Raw genomic sequence first — 17325 nt, forward strand, 5'->3', positions numbered from 1 at the left:
TTCAAAGTATTTGATTTCAATTATATTTTAATGGCAACAACGAAGACAAGAATAGCGTATTAATGCGAACAAGACACGTAGACGTCCGCCTCGAGCATTAACGGTGAAATTATTCGTCGATCGTTCACGGATGTTGCTCTAAAGCGCGGAGCATTAAATCGGATGCTCCATTAATTATATCTTTTCCTGGGACGCATTGTTTTCGCCCGAGATAACATTATATGCACCTCGTTGCATTATTTCTCTACAAATTGCCGCTACGATGCTTTGTTCGTAGGACAGTCGCGTGATTGGCAGTTGCTCAAACTGTTAATAAACTTGTACAATGCCTGCCAATGAACGTGTACGCCGGTACAATAGAAAATCACAATAGAAAATTGTCCGGCGCTAGACTTTTTAACGGTCCGCGGAAAATCGTTTCGACTGCTCGCGTGTCCATTGGTTTAACAGAGCGCGATCGGAGCGATTGATTAGCTATTCTAATTGGCTCAGCTTGTTATTCTCGTTACACGATGCTATGAATACGATTGTTAACGATTTTCAAGTTTCTTTTTTATCATGGAAAATCATTTTTATATAGAAACCCAACATTTTTTAATTGTATTGTAGTGTTTCCCAAACTTTTTTCATTGTGAAACACTCCCTTTCAAGAGTTATTTTAAATTGTGTTAGACACGCAAAAACAGAAAATGTTTCGCTATTCTTTAATCTCCGTTTCATAATTTAGTATAAAATTGTGTTTGTTAATTGAGTATGCCAAGATTGTATCTGTATAATCGAGAATTCACGGCATCTGCTAATAATATCGATCGTTGTTCACTTTTATGGTTTTTAAGTGTAAAAGTAATAAACGAAACAGAGTTGCGTACGTTTAAATAACCAAGTTTCGGGGTTTCGTAATAAATTTGCGTGAATGCAGCTTCGTTTCGTCGCGGGAAGGGTAATTTTGAGTAATTACCGATGCATCGATACGCAGCGTTAATTATATTGAAGCTTAAAATCACGTTGACCAGTAATGAATGTTATCAAATACGTCAAATTATCGTTTTTAAAAATTTGATTAGTAAATCGTCGGATGGTCGACGTGCATTTTGTAATTTCCAGCGATACCGCTGGATTCCAAGTATTATTAATCATCTGTAATTTTCGTCAGTCATATCGCTCTGAGATATTGGCTGTTAATTCGTGACACAAAAATACGCTTTTCACTTCCCATTTTTCTTATATAAACAGAAATTTGTACGTATCGTGATTTAACTTCACTCACGACTATGATCGCGATTTTTTTCTCCTGAAGAAATTTGTCCACTCCGATCGCAGAAGTCTCGTCAAAAATATTGCCATGCATCGTCATACGATCATCATAGATGCACAAGCCTGATTATTCAATCGTTTCACTGTCCTCCTCGTACGCAACCCCTTCGAGGAAGAACTACCCTTTTAACTTTGGACTCGTCCGGAACAAACGCATACACGGACCAAGCGGACGCGACAATTCGCAGGCAAACTCACCGATTACGTTCGTCGGACCAGCCGCGTGGTGCATTAATTAATAATACGCGATGCAGAGGGGCGATCGTTATCGACGCGGACGCAGCGAACACTTTAACCGGGGGTGCAATTGTACGTAGCGGCGGCGGGCCACGCGTCGTCCTGTTTTAAAACACCGTAACGCCGGCTAATAAATAAATTCCCCGTGTATTTCAGCGAGGGTGCATTTTCAGCGAACGCTCGTTACCGAATTTCATTCCAACGAAAGTCCAACAGCCGTTCGACGAGCCGCGTTCGAGTCGAACGCACGCTTTCTTCGCGAACTACGCTGCCATCGCGACGAAGTACATCGGCAGCGAGCCTCGTACGTGCGAATAATTAACAGAGAACAAATATAAATTTGCTTTTAGGAAACATACGAACTCCTCGGTATGTATTTCCAACAGAATTAAATTTTCAAACTTCCAACACCGACGCCATACCTTTAGACTCTTCTCTGGCAACGAATTTCGCAATGGAATTACAAGCCGTTCGTCGTGTTACAAGCCTCAAAGTTAGAATCAACAACGCGGGATTGGAAGAAACAAATTCTGGAGTCTGATGTTTATCGCGCACGCGATTGGACATTTCACGATTTTAAACGTTTTATCGTTTAAACTCGAGATCGTCCGAGACGATCGTAACGATTGGCGTGGCGACAGGGAAATTTGTCGCGCGGCAACGAACGCGTTTCGTTGATGGGGTGGTTCGATTCTTCCAACAACGGCATCGATCGGACAAGACACGGGGGTGACGGGTGGCGCGTAACTCCGCGTGGCTGGAAAACCAATGTTTACCAGCCGGAGAAATTAAACTGAAGCTTGTGTCAATATCGTTGTCGGCTTTCGCCGCTGTTTCCGGCCCGTTCGCACCTGTGCCACCTTTTTACACGCCGCCACGGAAATATTATTCCCCCGTTCCGTTTCCACTTTTCCAGTCGGATTTTTAATTTTCTATTACCGCCACACTGATTTTTTTTAAATATAAATTTAACTCTATTTAGTTAGCATCTCGTAGCATCGATCACTTTGCTCGTCTTGAACGTGGCGCGGAGAAGCACGCAGGGGAAATAAAAACTAGGCACGCTTAATGGAACCATAAAAATGCAAGAGGATCAAACGCGACCGCGTCCATCTCGCGGCTGTTAGAGCATTGAAGAGGACATTTCTATGCGTGTGCATTCACGTTTCAATTGACGATTTCGTTTTGATCCGGAGGCAGAGGACCTTTCTACCGAACTCACCGTGCCCCGTCTTCGTTTCTTTCCGTCCATTTCCATCGGGGCTTTTCCGATTATCGGTGACCCACCACCTTTGTGCGCGCCGGACGATCGGAGCACAATGGCGGCCATAATGCCACTGCATCGAGCCGTAAAACCATAGACTTTTCAAAGCCGTGAAACGATCTGAAACGCGACTTAGCTACGTGCGTGCATACATCGTGCTGCAATAACGTGGACGCGCGGTGCATTTTGAATAAACTTGTTTTTCTCGATTCTCCCTTTTGCCTAAACAAAATTTGACTCGAATAATACCCAACGCTGATTTATGTGAATCAAATTCCCTGATCGCGATCAGTTCTGATACATTCCACGCGTTCTGAAAATCTCGCTAGCACGAAATCGAGCGAAAGATCGAACATTTCCTCCTCGAGAAACGTTTCCATTCATTATCCAGCGAGAGAAACGCAACGCCTCTAGCTGCAGTCGATTAACGGGCAGGAATAAATTCATCCGTTTAACGAATCGAGCGGAGAAGAAACCCTCCGCCGTTTTTCAATTCTACCCCGCGGTTACACCCGCACAAAGCCGCGTAACTGGTAACGAATTACGTCCCGAATATTCGCCTCTCCGCGCTATTTTATTCACGTTCGTGTACGGGGGCGTACGCATACATCGACGCGTAAATCGATGCGAGTAGAGGAAGAGAAAATACCAAACGACAAAAATATGTTCGCGCCGGTATCGCGCGGCTCTCAGGGGGTCGAGAGGTTTCGACGATGAGGTTTGCGAGCGAGAACGGTAGGAAAGGGTAGAAGTTGCGAACGCGAGTCGTAGCGAACAGTTTAAAGTTACAGCTTCGCCAGGGAAGTAACGAGGAAAAGTAGAGGACCGAGGAATTAGGGGTAGGAAAGGGCGACTGCTTCGTTCTGATCGCGGTAGCGCCAATATGGCCGCTTGGTATGGTCGTCCTTAACGAGCTCTATATTGAATAATGACCTGTGATATTTTAAAATAATCAAAGACAAACAATTTGAAAAATCTACTTCCTCGTTTACATTTCTAACGTACGTGTTTTCTCTGCGCAAAGAAACATCGGTACGCAAGATCGCGATACTCGAACGATCGCTCCACCACCCGGCAGCAACCGTTCGAGCCGTTCGAAACAAGCGTCACCCACTTCCGCTCGCCTCCTTCATTCACGAAAACACGGTCTACTTTCGGAGCGCGCGTAGCGTCGCGGAAAAATTTCGATCGCCGCGATCCCGTAGGATCCGTCGGCGGTCCCAGAGCAGCGCAGCCGGTGTCAGCGCGTACGCGCCGCCTCTCTCCTCCGCGAGAGTAGTACGCGTCGCCGCGCGCGTAGTACGGTCCAGAACGGAGAGCAAAGCGGCTCCCCGTGTGCCGCCGGTTGAATATAGCGTGGTGGATGGGTCGATAACGCGCAACTCTCTCGCTCATCGGTGAGTCGCCGATGTGCCACGCTGTAGCGCTCCTAAGCCGAGCTTTCCTCTCATTCCGTCGTAAGCCCGCACTCTGGCACAATCCATCCGCCGCCTCGCCGCCACCTGCACCGACCGACCGCCGCCGCCGCCGCCATACCCGCCTCCGACCACCGCTATTACCCTCGCCTATTATCGTCACCGCCACCGCGTGATACTAGGAGGCCTGCCACCGGCACGGCCAGCGTCAACGCGGACACCACCAACGCTGGCTGTCACCTCTCGTCGACCCGCGTCACGCTCTCCCTCTCTGGCCAAGCGTCGTCGAACCGCCGCGACGACGGTGCCAAAAAGGTGGCTCTCGGACGCTGCCGCCAGTTCTAGTGATCTTGTTCAGTGTTTAAAATACAAACGGGCCGCGAAAGGGCTCGTTCCTCCTCGTTTCCTCTCGTTTCCCTGGCCCGACAGTGACGTTCGAGGGAAGGGAACAGCGCGCAGTAGGATAGCGGATGGTACACGGTGCTGGTGAGACACGGGTGTTCGTCGATCGTCGCGCGGTTAATCGTCGCGGCTTTCTTACGAGCGACGCGTGTCCCGTGCACGCGAGACGCCGCCAGGTGATTAACAGGTTGTTGTCGCAGAGCCTTTGTTGTCCCGCGTCGCTCCTCGAACGAGCTTGGTTACCTTCTGACGGCTGCGTTTAGCTCCGTTCGCGTTACTCGTGGAAATTCTTTATGGCGCACGATTCTGTGCTTCGCTGTGAGTAGAAGTTCGCACGAATTGGTGTCCTCATGCGTTTCGTTGATCGACGGAGTGCGCGAGAAACCGGTATATCGAGGAGTATGATCTCGTGCGCACTTTGGTAGCGATCTCTTGGGATCGGTGCAAATAGTTCCTCGAGAGGGTAGAAACAGGGGAAGACAGAGGATCGTGATTGTGAGTCGATAGCAGTGATCCCGCGGGTGTCTGCGAGCTTTTGTGTTGACGCGAATCGAAACGTCTCGAACCGTTGATGCTGACGAACGGATGCGAGGAGATGAGAGATCTGCGAGAGGGTTACCGTGCTAGTGGGACGTGGACCAGCAGAACAGCACCGTGTGAAAGTGATTGGTAACCGATCGACGCGATGCCAGTGAGAAACTCCGCTTCAACCCTCGAATCGACCTGCCCCCCTTCTGATCCGTCGTCACGTGCGATCCGTTCGAGCGGGATAAACCTACGAAGCGTAGCAGCGTACTGAGAAGATTTCATGCTCGCAAGTGCTTCGCGATGTATCAGTGGTGGTGACCAGTCGATATATTCAGAGGCGCGTTTTCCACGATGGTACGGTGCTCGATTCTGGTTAGGGACATCGACTCGAAACTGATCTCGACCCGTTTCGTTCGCGAGTCAACGCATGAGGAGCCTCGCGAGGAGGAGTAGGGTGTCTCGTGCAGCGGCGATCGTCGTCCAGCGAAACAGCGCCGCGATAATCCGTAGTGGCATCGAATCTCGACGGGTCCCTCCTCGATTTCGCGATTGGTGCTCGAAACGAAGCCTGTTCCGAGGCGCGCTCACGGTCCATGATCGAGGGTCGGTTTTACGAGTGCTCGGGAACGTTAATGCCCGTGGTCGCGCGGCAATTAAAGACGCCGCCGCGTCCGTCAGCTGTGCGCGCCCTTGCACCTCCGACAGATGTTACCACCGCTCGAAGATCCCGTGGCCACGAGTGTGTTGTTAAACCGTGCGGGTCGTGCGAGCGCCGTGGACCCGCCGCTCCTCCGTTAACGATAACGAGTGCTATTTGCAAGCCGGCTGATCGCGCGATCATTGTCGTCCGTAGTTTGTGGCGCAGTTAAATCACCAACCCGCGAAACATTAGTGCCCCACGGGAAAATGAGGAGATCCTGTTCGTCCTTCATCTCAAGGTAGGACCATATTCTACTTTACGGGCCCGCGCGCGGCCATTCCCCGCGTCTACTTTCCTTCGCCCACCCCTCCCACGTCGTCGTCCATCGCCGCGAAACGAAAACTTTCTTCCCTCCCTCTATCCTCGTTCTTCTTTCGTTCCTCCTTGCTTGCCACCTTCGTGGGTTCGTTTTACACCAGGATGGCCACGAATGATAAATTTCTCCCTTTGGGCGCCGAGCTATCCGCCACGTACGTAGACTCCCGCGTGAATTTTAATGACACCCCTGCTCGTGTTATGGCGCCGGTCCAATGCGTCACTGTTGGACACGAGGCAGAAAGAATCGTTGCCTCTTGGAAGGCTGCGTGGATATGTAATCGCGAGGGAAGACGTCAGTTTCGCGGTTCTAAGCGTCTGTTTAGTTCAGACAAATTGTCGCGGTAACGACAAGCCGGTGGCTCAGCGTTTCCGTCAATTTTAAAACGCGTACGTCTTGTGAAGTGTGAGATTACGTACTCGTTGTATATTTTTTTAGATTCAATTATTAATCTCGATTACTAATATGAAATCAGGACACTTTTTATTTTGTTCACCCCGAATTTCTTCGATCCTCATATTCTTCTCTTAGACTATAAAAAGCGATACCTGTCCCCGCTCTCTCTCAGAAAACAAATGTAAAATTCGTGTCTCCGACACGGAAAATCGATTCACACGACCGAACGCAACAGCAGCGAAATTCATCTTGGCAGCCACGTGTCATCCGCGAGGAACGCGCGATTCTTTTCGAGCCGCGAACCCCGTCCATCAAAGAAGCTGAACGTCGACTCGGTTGGTGGGCGATGTGATTAATGCCCCGCGACGCTTCGTTTCGGCCGGTTCTATCTCTTACGCAACCCGTGGAATGCGGACACCGCGAAATTTAATGTCCGCGCGAGTCGAACTGGAATTTCTTCTCGTCCTTTTAATTAGCTGGCGCGACGGGAACAATCGAGACGGAGTTCCAACAGCGCGGAATCATAGAAACGCTTTGTCCGTTGTTAACCGCGCAGAAATGTGACCGAGTTATCGGGTTTTAAGAAACTCGCATACTCGCGTTTTTTTTTCGTCCCGCGCGGATTTTTCACGGGTGAATCAGATTGCGCGACGGATCAAGGGAAGACATAAAAATCTGCGAGTTATCGTTAAGTGGAGAAATTTTTGAAAATAGTTAGATTCGTAGAGGGTGTGCTGAAGCTTTTCTGTTTTAAATCGAACGCGCTGCAACTGTTGATGCCATAATTTAGCTTATTTATTCTGAAGGATTTGTACAGTGCAGCTTTTCGAGTTTATTCAAATTTAATAATAATAAAAAAGGAAGAATTACCTTCTGTGGCGATTTTGAAAGAAGAAAAAATACTACAACTGTATTCACTATATTCACGCCAGGTTACAGAAAAAAAGATGGCCGAGAAAGTTTCTAGTTCGGATTTCGTTAAACGATCCAAGTTTTATCGCCGTGCTTTTTTAACCCAAACGAAGAAGAAGCCATAAATCGTCCCATTTACTCGGCTCTGCTTTACGACCTACATTTTCATTCGAACATCACGCAGAGTGCACGCAGGGGCGAACCAAGAAATCGAAGGGAATTTGTAACGCTCGATTGTGGTGCAAATGGTATCGAGCTCAACTTCGATATTATTTTTCTTGGTTGATCGTTCTGGTCTCTTCAATTTGTTGAATTTTTAAAAAAACCTCTCGTTAAAAGAGGTTTAAATAGAAGACGCAAACGATGCGAAAACAAGGATTTGATATTCGTTGATCTTGAAGAGCAGCTCGAAAACTGAAAATAATGGTAACCACCAACGGCAGTAGCCACTTCGTAACCGGATGCGCATGCAACGCCTAATGTCAAGCGACGCTTTGGTTACTTTAAACAGACGCGATCAAAGGGACAGGTACAACGTCTACAATGTGCAAACGACGATGTTTCTTCGACTCTAGCGTTCATTTTCGACTGGCCTAAAAAGCTTCTTCGTGGAACCGGTTGAAGAAGTAAAAGGGGATTGTGACTTGGGATATTTCTGGTGTAACGTCCGCGAATATTACGACCGTGGCAATTCGAGTGCGTTGTTTTACCATAACATTTTCAGTACAAAAGAATGTTTATGTAACTAATTATAATTAATTATCTTATAGCTACCTTGTTACAGCAGAATTTCTAAATGTTCGAAAACATTCTCTAGAAACATTAAAATACAAATGACGTGTGTCGCGAGATATTTCATTTTAGGGAAGATCTAAGGTCGATTCTCTGCTCGTTCTCGAGAAATGGCGACTAAACAGAGGAACCAGCACCGATCAGCCGGCGTCGCGTCAGACGCCACGGACGTTTCACGCTCTTAGCTGTGCCCGGTTGAAAATCAATCAAAATCGGAACGTCATCGCGGAACGGCGGGCATGCGAATTCGCACGCGTGCGCTCAAGCCGTTCCGTGCACCGCGAGATGGTACCGTGTCGCGCGAGCCATCGGTGCCATTCGATTTCGCGTTCTGCACGCAACGCGGTCAGATTTTCGTAATAACGTCACGTACACAACCGTGGGCCACGTCGCCTGATGGATCAAAGGAGGTAGCTGGCTCCCAGCGATTCGTGCTTTTAATTTAGCTCACGAACCATTTGGCCCCCGGCAGCCACCGCGAACGTGTACGGGTTATCCTTATGCGGAAACAACAAGAGGCTTGAAATTTCAAACCCAGCTTTTTCCTTTCTTTCCTTTTAACCAACATTTTCCCCCCTGTTAATGGTACCTGGGAATTGTTCTCGAGTTTTACCATTTGTTGTTAGCTTTTTTTTCTAATTTGTAGCTTCTCGTTCCAAATGACTATTCGAATTGTTCCTCGATCTGGCGACGTAAAACGTTGTTACTTATGTAAGCTTGATTTCCTGTCAGTTCGAGTTTCAGTGTCGCCCTTTAAATTTTTCGTCGACTACAAAGCGTTACCGATCGTTATAGAATTGAACGCTTTCGCGAAGAATAGGGAGAAGTGAATTCGTAGAGAAACTTCGAAAGCGTTTTGTTTACGGTACGAAACGTTCGTTTTACACGATTTGCACGATTTCAGGGTTCGATAAAATCGGGGATTCCGTGCGTAGGGGGTATTGTTCTGTTCGGAAAAACGATTCGCGCAACCGTGAACCCGCGAGCAACGATCGATTACACGCTGGCCGATATTCAGGTATCTTTCGTTCGACGTTGCGGAACTCGAAAGTTTTAACGTTGCCCTCGGACGCGTTGCGGAAAACGTCGAAACTGTCATCGGCATGCGTTATACTCTTTTCCACGGGTTTTTGCCGCTGGACGCGTCTGACAGCTGTCTAGCAATTCCTGTTCGCTTCATTTTCGGAAACTTCCGCGGAACTTCGAAACGGATAGGGGTGGCTTCTTCGTGGGATCGACGCTTTCGTCTCTTAAGGATACTGCTGGAAATATCTTGTGCGATCCAACCGACTCAGCGGTTAGAATAAGTAAAATTTCTATCTTAACGTGATTTATACGTAATTATTCTTAGTTTCATGTATGGAACTGACTATGGAACAGATTTCTTTTATTTTTCGTTAATTTCTATTTCCATTAGAATTTCATTTTAACTTTTGTAATACATTTTATATACGTATCTATATTTTATTTGCTTAACGATACGAATGATTTTTTTCTACGTTTCCCCGTTTCCACGTCGTCTCTCATATAGATGGAATTTAAATAAAGAAAATTAATTGAATTACACTATCAGAAAGTATTTTCCATGCAAACACGACGTGACACCCACTGAAAAACTACACACCGTGCACAGTATGTATCTTCTTGATTGAAGCGTCGATATTATCAGAAATATTGAGGCAAAAATACGGGTGCGGTATACTGCAGCTGCAACTCAGCGAAACGAGAATGGCGATTCGTATCTTCTACATTCAATTTTGGCGCGGTTATAAGAAAGAAAGCAAAAAGATCCATAAAATGTGACATACTTGTTAAGGAAGATATAAAGTATCAGCTATAAAACGTGTAGACCTCGACATAGTACCCCTGTCAATTCTGCTTTCTTCGTTCGAGTTATGGAACGTTTCATTATAGTTTTATATCTTAGCTTCGAATCCTTTTCCGTCCATGCTTCAAGGCGAAATTTGACTAGGTAATCGCGATCTGAAGGCTCTTAATTATATCCACTTTCGCTTCTCTTGTAGAAGTTTAATATCGTAGGCATAATATTCCTTTACTATCCCCTTGGCTGTAAAAGTTTGCACGCACTTGTTAAGTCTTTTTTCATCTTATTTTTCGATCAGCTGTGCTAAAAGTATTCGCAGTTAAAGGTCTAATCGATATAAAATACGTTTCGACCGATATTATCCTTGATACGCTGGATTTTCAAAATCCCAGTCTCCTCGCGGTGGATTTCAGTCGAAATCCGTCGCACTTCCGGCTCGAGGGCGTCGATCGTCGAGATACCGATCGGACGTAGCGTTTCCTATCTTCTCTCGTCGCGTTGCACTCGGTCGCGCAGCTGTTCTCCAGGTCGAACGAGCGCTCGTTTAATCGAGAAGTTCCGCTACGCAAATACGCTCGCGGTGTACTATGTTTAGGTGGTCCCGCACGGCGCCGATTAGAATCTTATTTTCGGGCCTCTGGAACGTGGAAGCGTCCCGACGCATTTCGAACGTATCGTCCGCGACGTTGAAAAATGTCGCGCGTCACGCGATCGCTGCGATCCGATTTGTTCAACGCCGCTCGTCAGCTTAATGGCCGACGAACTAAGGGTTGGAACGGGGCGTCGTTGATCGCAGTGACGATAACGCCGATCGAGAGCGATACGATGGCGGTGATAATGCTCGTGACGGAGTGGAAACGAGGAAACGGAAGAAGTTTCCCAGTTCAGGTCAAGATCCGAAGTTTTCTTGGGAAATTCTTGTGTTTCTTCGCTTCTCGTGGAACGAGATGTGTTACGAGTCATTCGTAGTAGTCGATCGTTCATCTTGAGTATCTTCAAGATGTCCTTGAATTTGTACATCGCTTATCAAATATATTATTCTCTAACGTTCCTTAAAGAGATTTCATTTACGAATAATCTGAATAACCATTTCTCTTACCAAACGCTCAAGTTTCAAATATCAATTATCATCGTATCATTTTATTTTCGATTAATTAATTTCGAACGTAAATACTAGAACTACTAATAATACTCCTCCCACAAGGGGGCACTGGAAATATCGACGCGAGGAGCGTAACGTCCATGTCAAGTCCCCGATAGGAATACCTCCAGCGGTTGAAACTCGAAAACTGGCCGTTCGTTGAAAAGGGTTCCTTTGTACGGCCGTCAAAGTGGTTCGCGCGGGCAGCCCTCGGGCCGATTCTAATTATCAAAGTTGCGAAAAAATTACATAAACCTCGGCCTCTGTCCCCGCGGGACATCTCGAAAGTGGCGTGATTAACCGAAATGAGCGTTCCTCCGTTCACCCTTCCGGCCGTTGAAGCTCTCCTTTGAGGATCCGCCAGGCTCTCCGCCACGAAAAGCGGTCGGCCGCGTCTCTCGACTTCCGGTGTTATCGTCGAGAAGTTCAGGGACGGGGAGGGCGGTTGGCGCGAGAGCGGCCGTTTAAAATTCCCCACCCCCCTCCCCCTCCTCCTCCACCCTCTGCGATTAAATTGAGAGCGTCTTGCGGCCCGTTCTCATCCCTCGTCATTAATCTTCTTTTGTGACGCGTTCCTGGACGACGATCGTCGGGACGATCGTTACCCCGTTCGCCGTTTCGCCAGGCAGAAACGCGAATCGAGTAAGCTCCTTAACGCGTAATTACATGCTCGAGAATCTATCTGGGTTACCGTAGATGGTAACCGAAATTTTTTATCGCCTCCCCAGCCGGTTTGTTCGTAGCTGCATTTTAAACGCCGCTAATGGCACCCGCGCGGCGGGGTTATTACGAACGCCGGGATTGCCGCGCTGTACGCTCCAATTTACGAATGCGAAGGTGTTATTGACGCGGTATTAGCACGCCGTGCGCTCTAATAATTTACGTATTAATTGTCGAGGCTAAAAATCGCTCGCATAAAGTTCAAGCTGTTTGTTCCGCTGTTATAATTTTGATTACGAGCCATGCCTGTCTCTTCATTGAGATATATTTATAAATCTGTATAATATGCGTAAAACTGCACGCGTAGCCACGCAATGGTAGAGACGTAGCTGTAAAGCGCAGCGAGAAAGTGGCAGCAGCCGTCCAGGGAAGCGCAGGAACTATTTAACAAGCGAGTGATCGCGAAGGAGCGCGTCAAAGGACGAAATAGCCTGCGCGTCCGCACGATAGCGTTCCACGCCGCGTAATCAGCCCCCGCGGTTCAAAGACGTCGGCGACGCGTCAAACATTCGTCGTCCGCAAAAGGGATCGGCGCTTTAATCACGTGATTGGCTGGTTCTCGCGGCGCTCCGTCTTTCCAGCGACAGGAACGAAGGAAGCCAGCGAAGAACAAGCAACGCGGTGCTGTCCGACGCGCGCCGCTGGAAATAAAGCACGCTGCACGGATAAGGAGTAACGGCGCGGTGATGGCGCTGCAGAAACGCGGAGGCATTACGGCGTAGCCTGGTTCTAATGGCATAACTCGTTGACGAGATTATAATCAGCCAGCGGACATTAAAGCTGCAGGGAGCCGGGGCGCGCACCGGGGGATGAATTTCTCTGCCTACCCTAAGACTACATCCAGCTTCCACGAGCGGTCGTTGCACGTGTGTGCGCGGGTTCGCGCGGAGATAACGCCCTCGTACGTTCACCAGTGGCTTTGTGCGCCGGCCAGAGATCCTCCGAAACCGAGGGTTTGCGCGGGCTTTCCGTTAATCGCGTCAGCCCACTCGCCTTTGATCCGGGCTTACCCATAAACATCCTTTTATTGAGCCTTCGTTAGGGAGCATCGAGCGAAACTGCACCGACGACGCTGTAACCGCCGCACAAAGGATCGGTTGTGAAACGGAAAAAAAATCTGAATCGAGACGGCCAGGGAGGCTGGCTGAAACAACGGACGCGCGGCTTCCGGGCTGGTCCCGCGTTTCGATTAAAAACTTTTCGAGGGCCGCGTTCCTGGCTAAATAGCTCGTTAATTCGACCACCGTCAGGACTCCACGCGAGGACCATCGAACGGCTAATCTCGTTGGAAGGAACGATGGAATTGGACCGGTTACCCAGTCGCGAAAAGGATAGCGTCTCGTTCGTTGGATACTTGCACAGGCGCTGGGTTTTATGTCGTTTAATCATTTTCTCGTACGGGATGCGAGGAAATGAAGCAAGTTCGAATGTTTTCGAGGTAATGCAGTTCGAATGTGATAAAATTGAGTTTACGATGGGAAAAATTTCTTTGTTTAATTTTAATACGTTACGTGTTATGATCAATGACACGTGAGGATTAAATGAACATAGTTAACACTGAAATTTGAATCTAGAATTCTCGAATTCGGTCATGGTCGATCTAGTTGATTAATCAGATCGTCGGTTGTAAAATATTCACAAAGAATACAATTGCCGCGCGAATAAATGTTTCATTTCTATAACGTTGGATTAATCCAACCCTTTCACGAACGTTCTAAAGGAATCCAACCGCTTTTTTTCCCGAAAAAAGCTAGGGGTTTTAACCTTTTTATAGGAAGGATAAAGGATTTAACTTTTTTACGAAAACCCTGTATGTGGGACCTCGACCGCTTTACAAAAAGACCGAGGGGATCTAATCTTTTTGCAAGAAACCTGGATGTTTCTAGCCTTCTTAAAAAAGCGCTGGCAGAATTTAACCTTTCGACAAAGAGGGTTAACCTATTTGAAATCCTCATTTTTCCAGAAAAAAAATTAACGATAGGCGTATCAATCGCCAATACGACAAAAAAAATGTCCCCTTAGCTCGCGGACAGAGGGACTTCGACAATTTACAACCACTGATTCGTCGGGTACAGAAGTTACCCTCGATGGTCGAGCGTCCCTCTAACAAGTCTTTCGATTGTTCGAAGACGACCACGGTCGTCTATCGGTATTCCCTGGAATCTGATTCGCGAGTTTACGATCCCGTGCTTCGAGTTAGCGGAAGCGGACCAGCCAGGTCGGGGGATGAAGAGGAAGAAGTTGTAAACCGGGGCTTAAGCCGAGCGATAAAAAGTTTGGAGGGCGGCGCAGCAGCGCGGACGTATTTCCGGTCCTCGTCCGGTAACAACTGCGTCCACGGCCTAGGTAGAAGGGAAACGATGGCCGTCGCTTCGAGGGGAGACAATGAAAAAGACGGACGTATAACGGGGAAACTTTTTCGCTCGCAGCGTCGTCGCCGCGCCCCGCTCCGAGCGAGTTCGTCCGCCGCGCGCTTACCTGTAATCTTCCATCCCTCTGTACCGCAACCTGCGGAACTCCTCGTTGATTCCAGCTTTATAATTTTGTTGCTGGAACTCCGCGGTCGAGATCGTGCGGACGCCGCGAGCGAAGGAATTAATACGCGGTTCTAGGAAATTGGACGGTTAATCGTGTAGCTTTTGTTTTTGCGATCGATGAGAAATCGGTTGGGAAATTAAGGGTTGCCAAATTATTTGATAGCCGTAATACGAGTTTCTTGAAATCGTTACGTACTAATTAGCAAATATTTGTGACTAAATCCAGAGGCAATTGAAATTGCAAAATTTCAATTAATATTTTGCATTATGTGCTACACAATAATTATTATTAAGCTTTCTATTTTTTAACGCTGATATTTTAGTAAATCCATGAAAGAGAACAACGTAGAACTGAAGGTAGATTCGAAAGTATTACAAATAAAAAATTTCATTTTAAAAATGGCACGAAAAATGACACTGGTAACAATAATAATCAGCGACAGCTGAACGATCGGTGTAAAAGACAGAGAAAAAGAACAATGAATTTTTCAATCCTCCATAAATCTCGTTTACGCCTCGCATTCTCTCAGACGTAAAAATGCACGCGATCATTCCGCGAGGATTCGTTCCTCGCGCGTATTTATCTCAGGCTGAACGAATTTGGATCATCAGGGAGGTAGGTACACAGAGGCACGGCAGGGGGGTGGGACGAAGTGAAGCAGATTTTTATGAAGCAGATAATGGCGTCTGCAATTTAAATTCCAGCCAGAAGAAGAAGAAGAGGGGAAAGAAGTTATAAACTTCGGCTTAAACCGCGCGATGGTTCTGACTCGTGGCTGAAAACGTCCGTGAAAGTGGGAACGCGGTGAGAAGGGTGCATACTGCATCTTTTTCCGTGTGCTATCGTAAAATTGCATGCGTGGAGATGTTTTCTCGTTTATTCCTGATACGTAATGTTCCCAAAAAAATAATTTTTGTATTCGAGTAAATCCAGGTCCTCTTATCTAGTCGAAATGTTTCGATTATGTATAAAATATAGATGACACTTGTCCTGTTAATGAACAAACTGCAGTGTAGTTATGTATGCAATGTTCCGACTGAAGATGAACAAATATTGTTAAAAATTTTCCATCGATCCATACTGTCCATTACAAATATGATACTTCTCTGAGCAAGCTTTTAGTTTGAAAGTGTTTTGATGTCGGAAGTACTACTGTGGGATATTCGACAAATGAAAACTTGCCAATGTAAATATTTCAATACCGACTGAACACCTTCGCGCCTCTGTGCTTTTATAAAATTACATGAAGAGTATAATCGATGCATAAAATCTTTCCAGCACATAAAAGCCGCGTACTCCTCCGACAAATATACGGAGATATTTTATTTATCGTTTCGTATGCAATTATCGATCCTTTAGCCAGCTATAAACAAGCCAAATAACTATCTTAATTACCGTACCCTCTGTATCCACTGTATTCTACCTGCTCGACACACGTGTGTTCACCCTTCTTATTCATTCTCCGTCGCTTCTTTCAGCGTTTCATCTGTCTTCGCGTGTACAGACGCGAAAACAACCGTGGGTGAAAGTACAAAGGGGTGGTCGCTAGTGTACCGAATTTCGGAAGTTCGCAGTTTATCTTGGCGCGTTTGCAGAGGCCAGACAGGAGATAGAGAGGGTGGCAGGGGGTAGAGGGTGATTTTGTTCGCCGTGTACGAGGGCGGTAAGGACGAGTCAGGGTGGAAAGAAGAGAGGGAGGGAGAGAGAGAGAACGAAGTCCGCGGTGATTGCTCGAGCGAGTATGCAAATTGCACGGTGGGGCAGGTCCCGGCGAGGAAAATTATTTTTAAGCGACCAGAAAGGGGTGGATGCGGGGAGCGCGGCGAGGAAATGGTGATGTTACTGCTTTCTTAGTGATTCCTGTTCTCGTGGGTGGGCGAATTGTTAATACTCGTTCTATTTATCCGGTTGATGCATTTTCGAAGGAAACAAAATTTCATTCCTGGCGCCATTGTTTTTAAATACCGAACCATTCAACGTCCTCGATAATTCGTTTCCCTTTAATCCTTCCGGCACGGTGCTTTTAAAACTGCAATCTTACTATCCAAGGCGATGCATTTTTGTTAAAACAACGAATGGCTGGTAAAAAAAGAGTGCGACTAAAAAATAAAAATGATTTCGTGCTACAATAAACGTCGCGTGTCCACTTTTAGCGAGAAATTACTTAATTGCACGGTCGTTACTGTTAAGGCTTTCAAGCGAACGCCGTGCTCCTCTGCAAGAATTATTCCAGCATTTCGCAAGCCGCGCGGCAAGCATCCGTCGCGGCCACCATCGTCAAGGATTTTTAATCGTTCGTATAACGAATTATAGCAATCAACTAGAATATCAGCAATGAAGCGAAACACGACTTGGTCTCACCTTATAAATGGGCAACCATGAGCTACAAAACACGCCATTATAAGTATGCCATTTAACACTTGACGAAGGTTAGCCGAGTGTTTCGCAACGTGCACCTTAAAAGGCTCAACAGCGTCAACTGTGCAACATTCAGCCATCGAAATTATAAATCTACGGTTACTTAAATTCTACGCGTACTTATCGAGTCGATAGTATTCTGTTCCTAAATCCTAGAATGTTCCATCGAAAAACGAGATGAGATTTTCCAGCAGACTACCAGTACATCGTACATGCACACCCACACAGGCCCAAGGGCGTATCTTCGCGGCACTTGTCTGCGAACACGAACGCTCTCATCGAATTTTCATGCCGCGATTCCGACGCGGCGAGATTTATATTTTCCACCCGTTATCGGGCTTCCCCTTTTGTGCCTGGCCGTCGTTGCGTCCATTCGACCCCATTTTCTAGGCTGGCACACAGCCGTT

At 47.0% G+C, this 17325-nt stretch overlaps 1 protein-coding gene across 4 annotated transcripts in view; it reads left to right on the forward strand.

Moving 5' to 3' along the window:
• LOC143422621 (uncharacterized) overlaps positions 1-17325 on the forward strand; it is a 458375-nt gene that overhangs the window by 115024 nt on the left and 326026 nt on the right. Inside the window, exon 1 of one of the 4 annotated variants that reach the window (XM_076893402.1) lies at positions 5768-6098. The exons of the other annotated variants lie outside the window; for them this stretch is intronic. The gene's annotated coding sequence lies outside the window, so the exon portion shown is untranslated. Of the gene's footprint in view, positions 1-5767; positions 6099-17325 lie in introns of those variants that run through there. 4 annotated transcript variants of the gene reach the window in all.

This window comes from Xylocopa sonorina, chromosome 4 (assembly GCF_050948175.1).
Source record: "Xylocopa sonorina isolate GNS202 chromosome 4, iyXylSono1_principal, whole genome shotgun sequence".
Taxonomy (NCBI): Eukaryota; Metazoa; Arthropoda; class Insecta; order Hymenoptera; family Apidae; genus Xylocopa; species Xylocopa sonorina.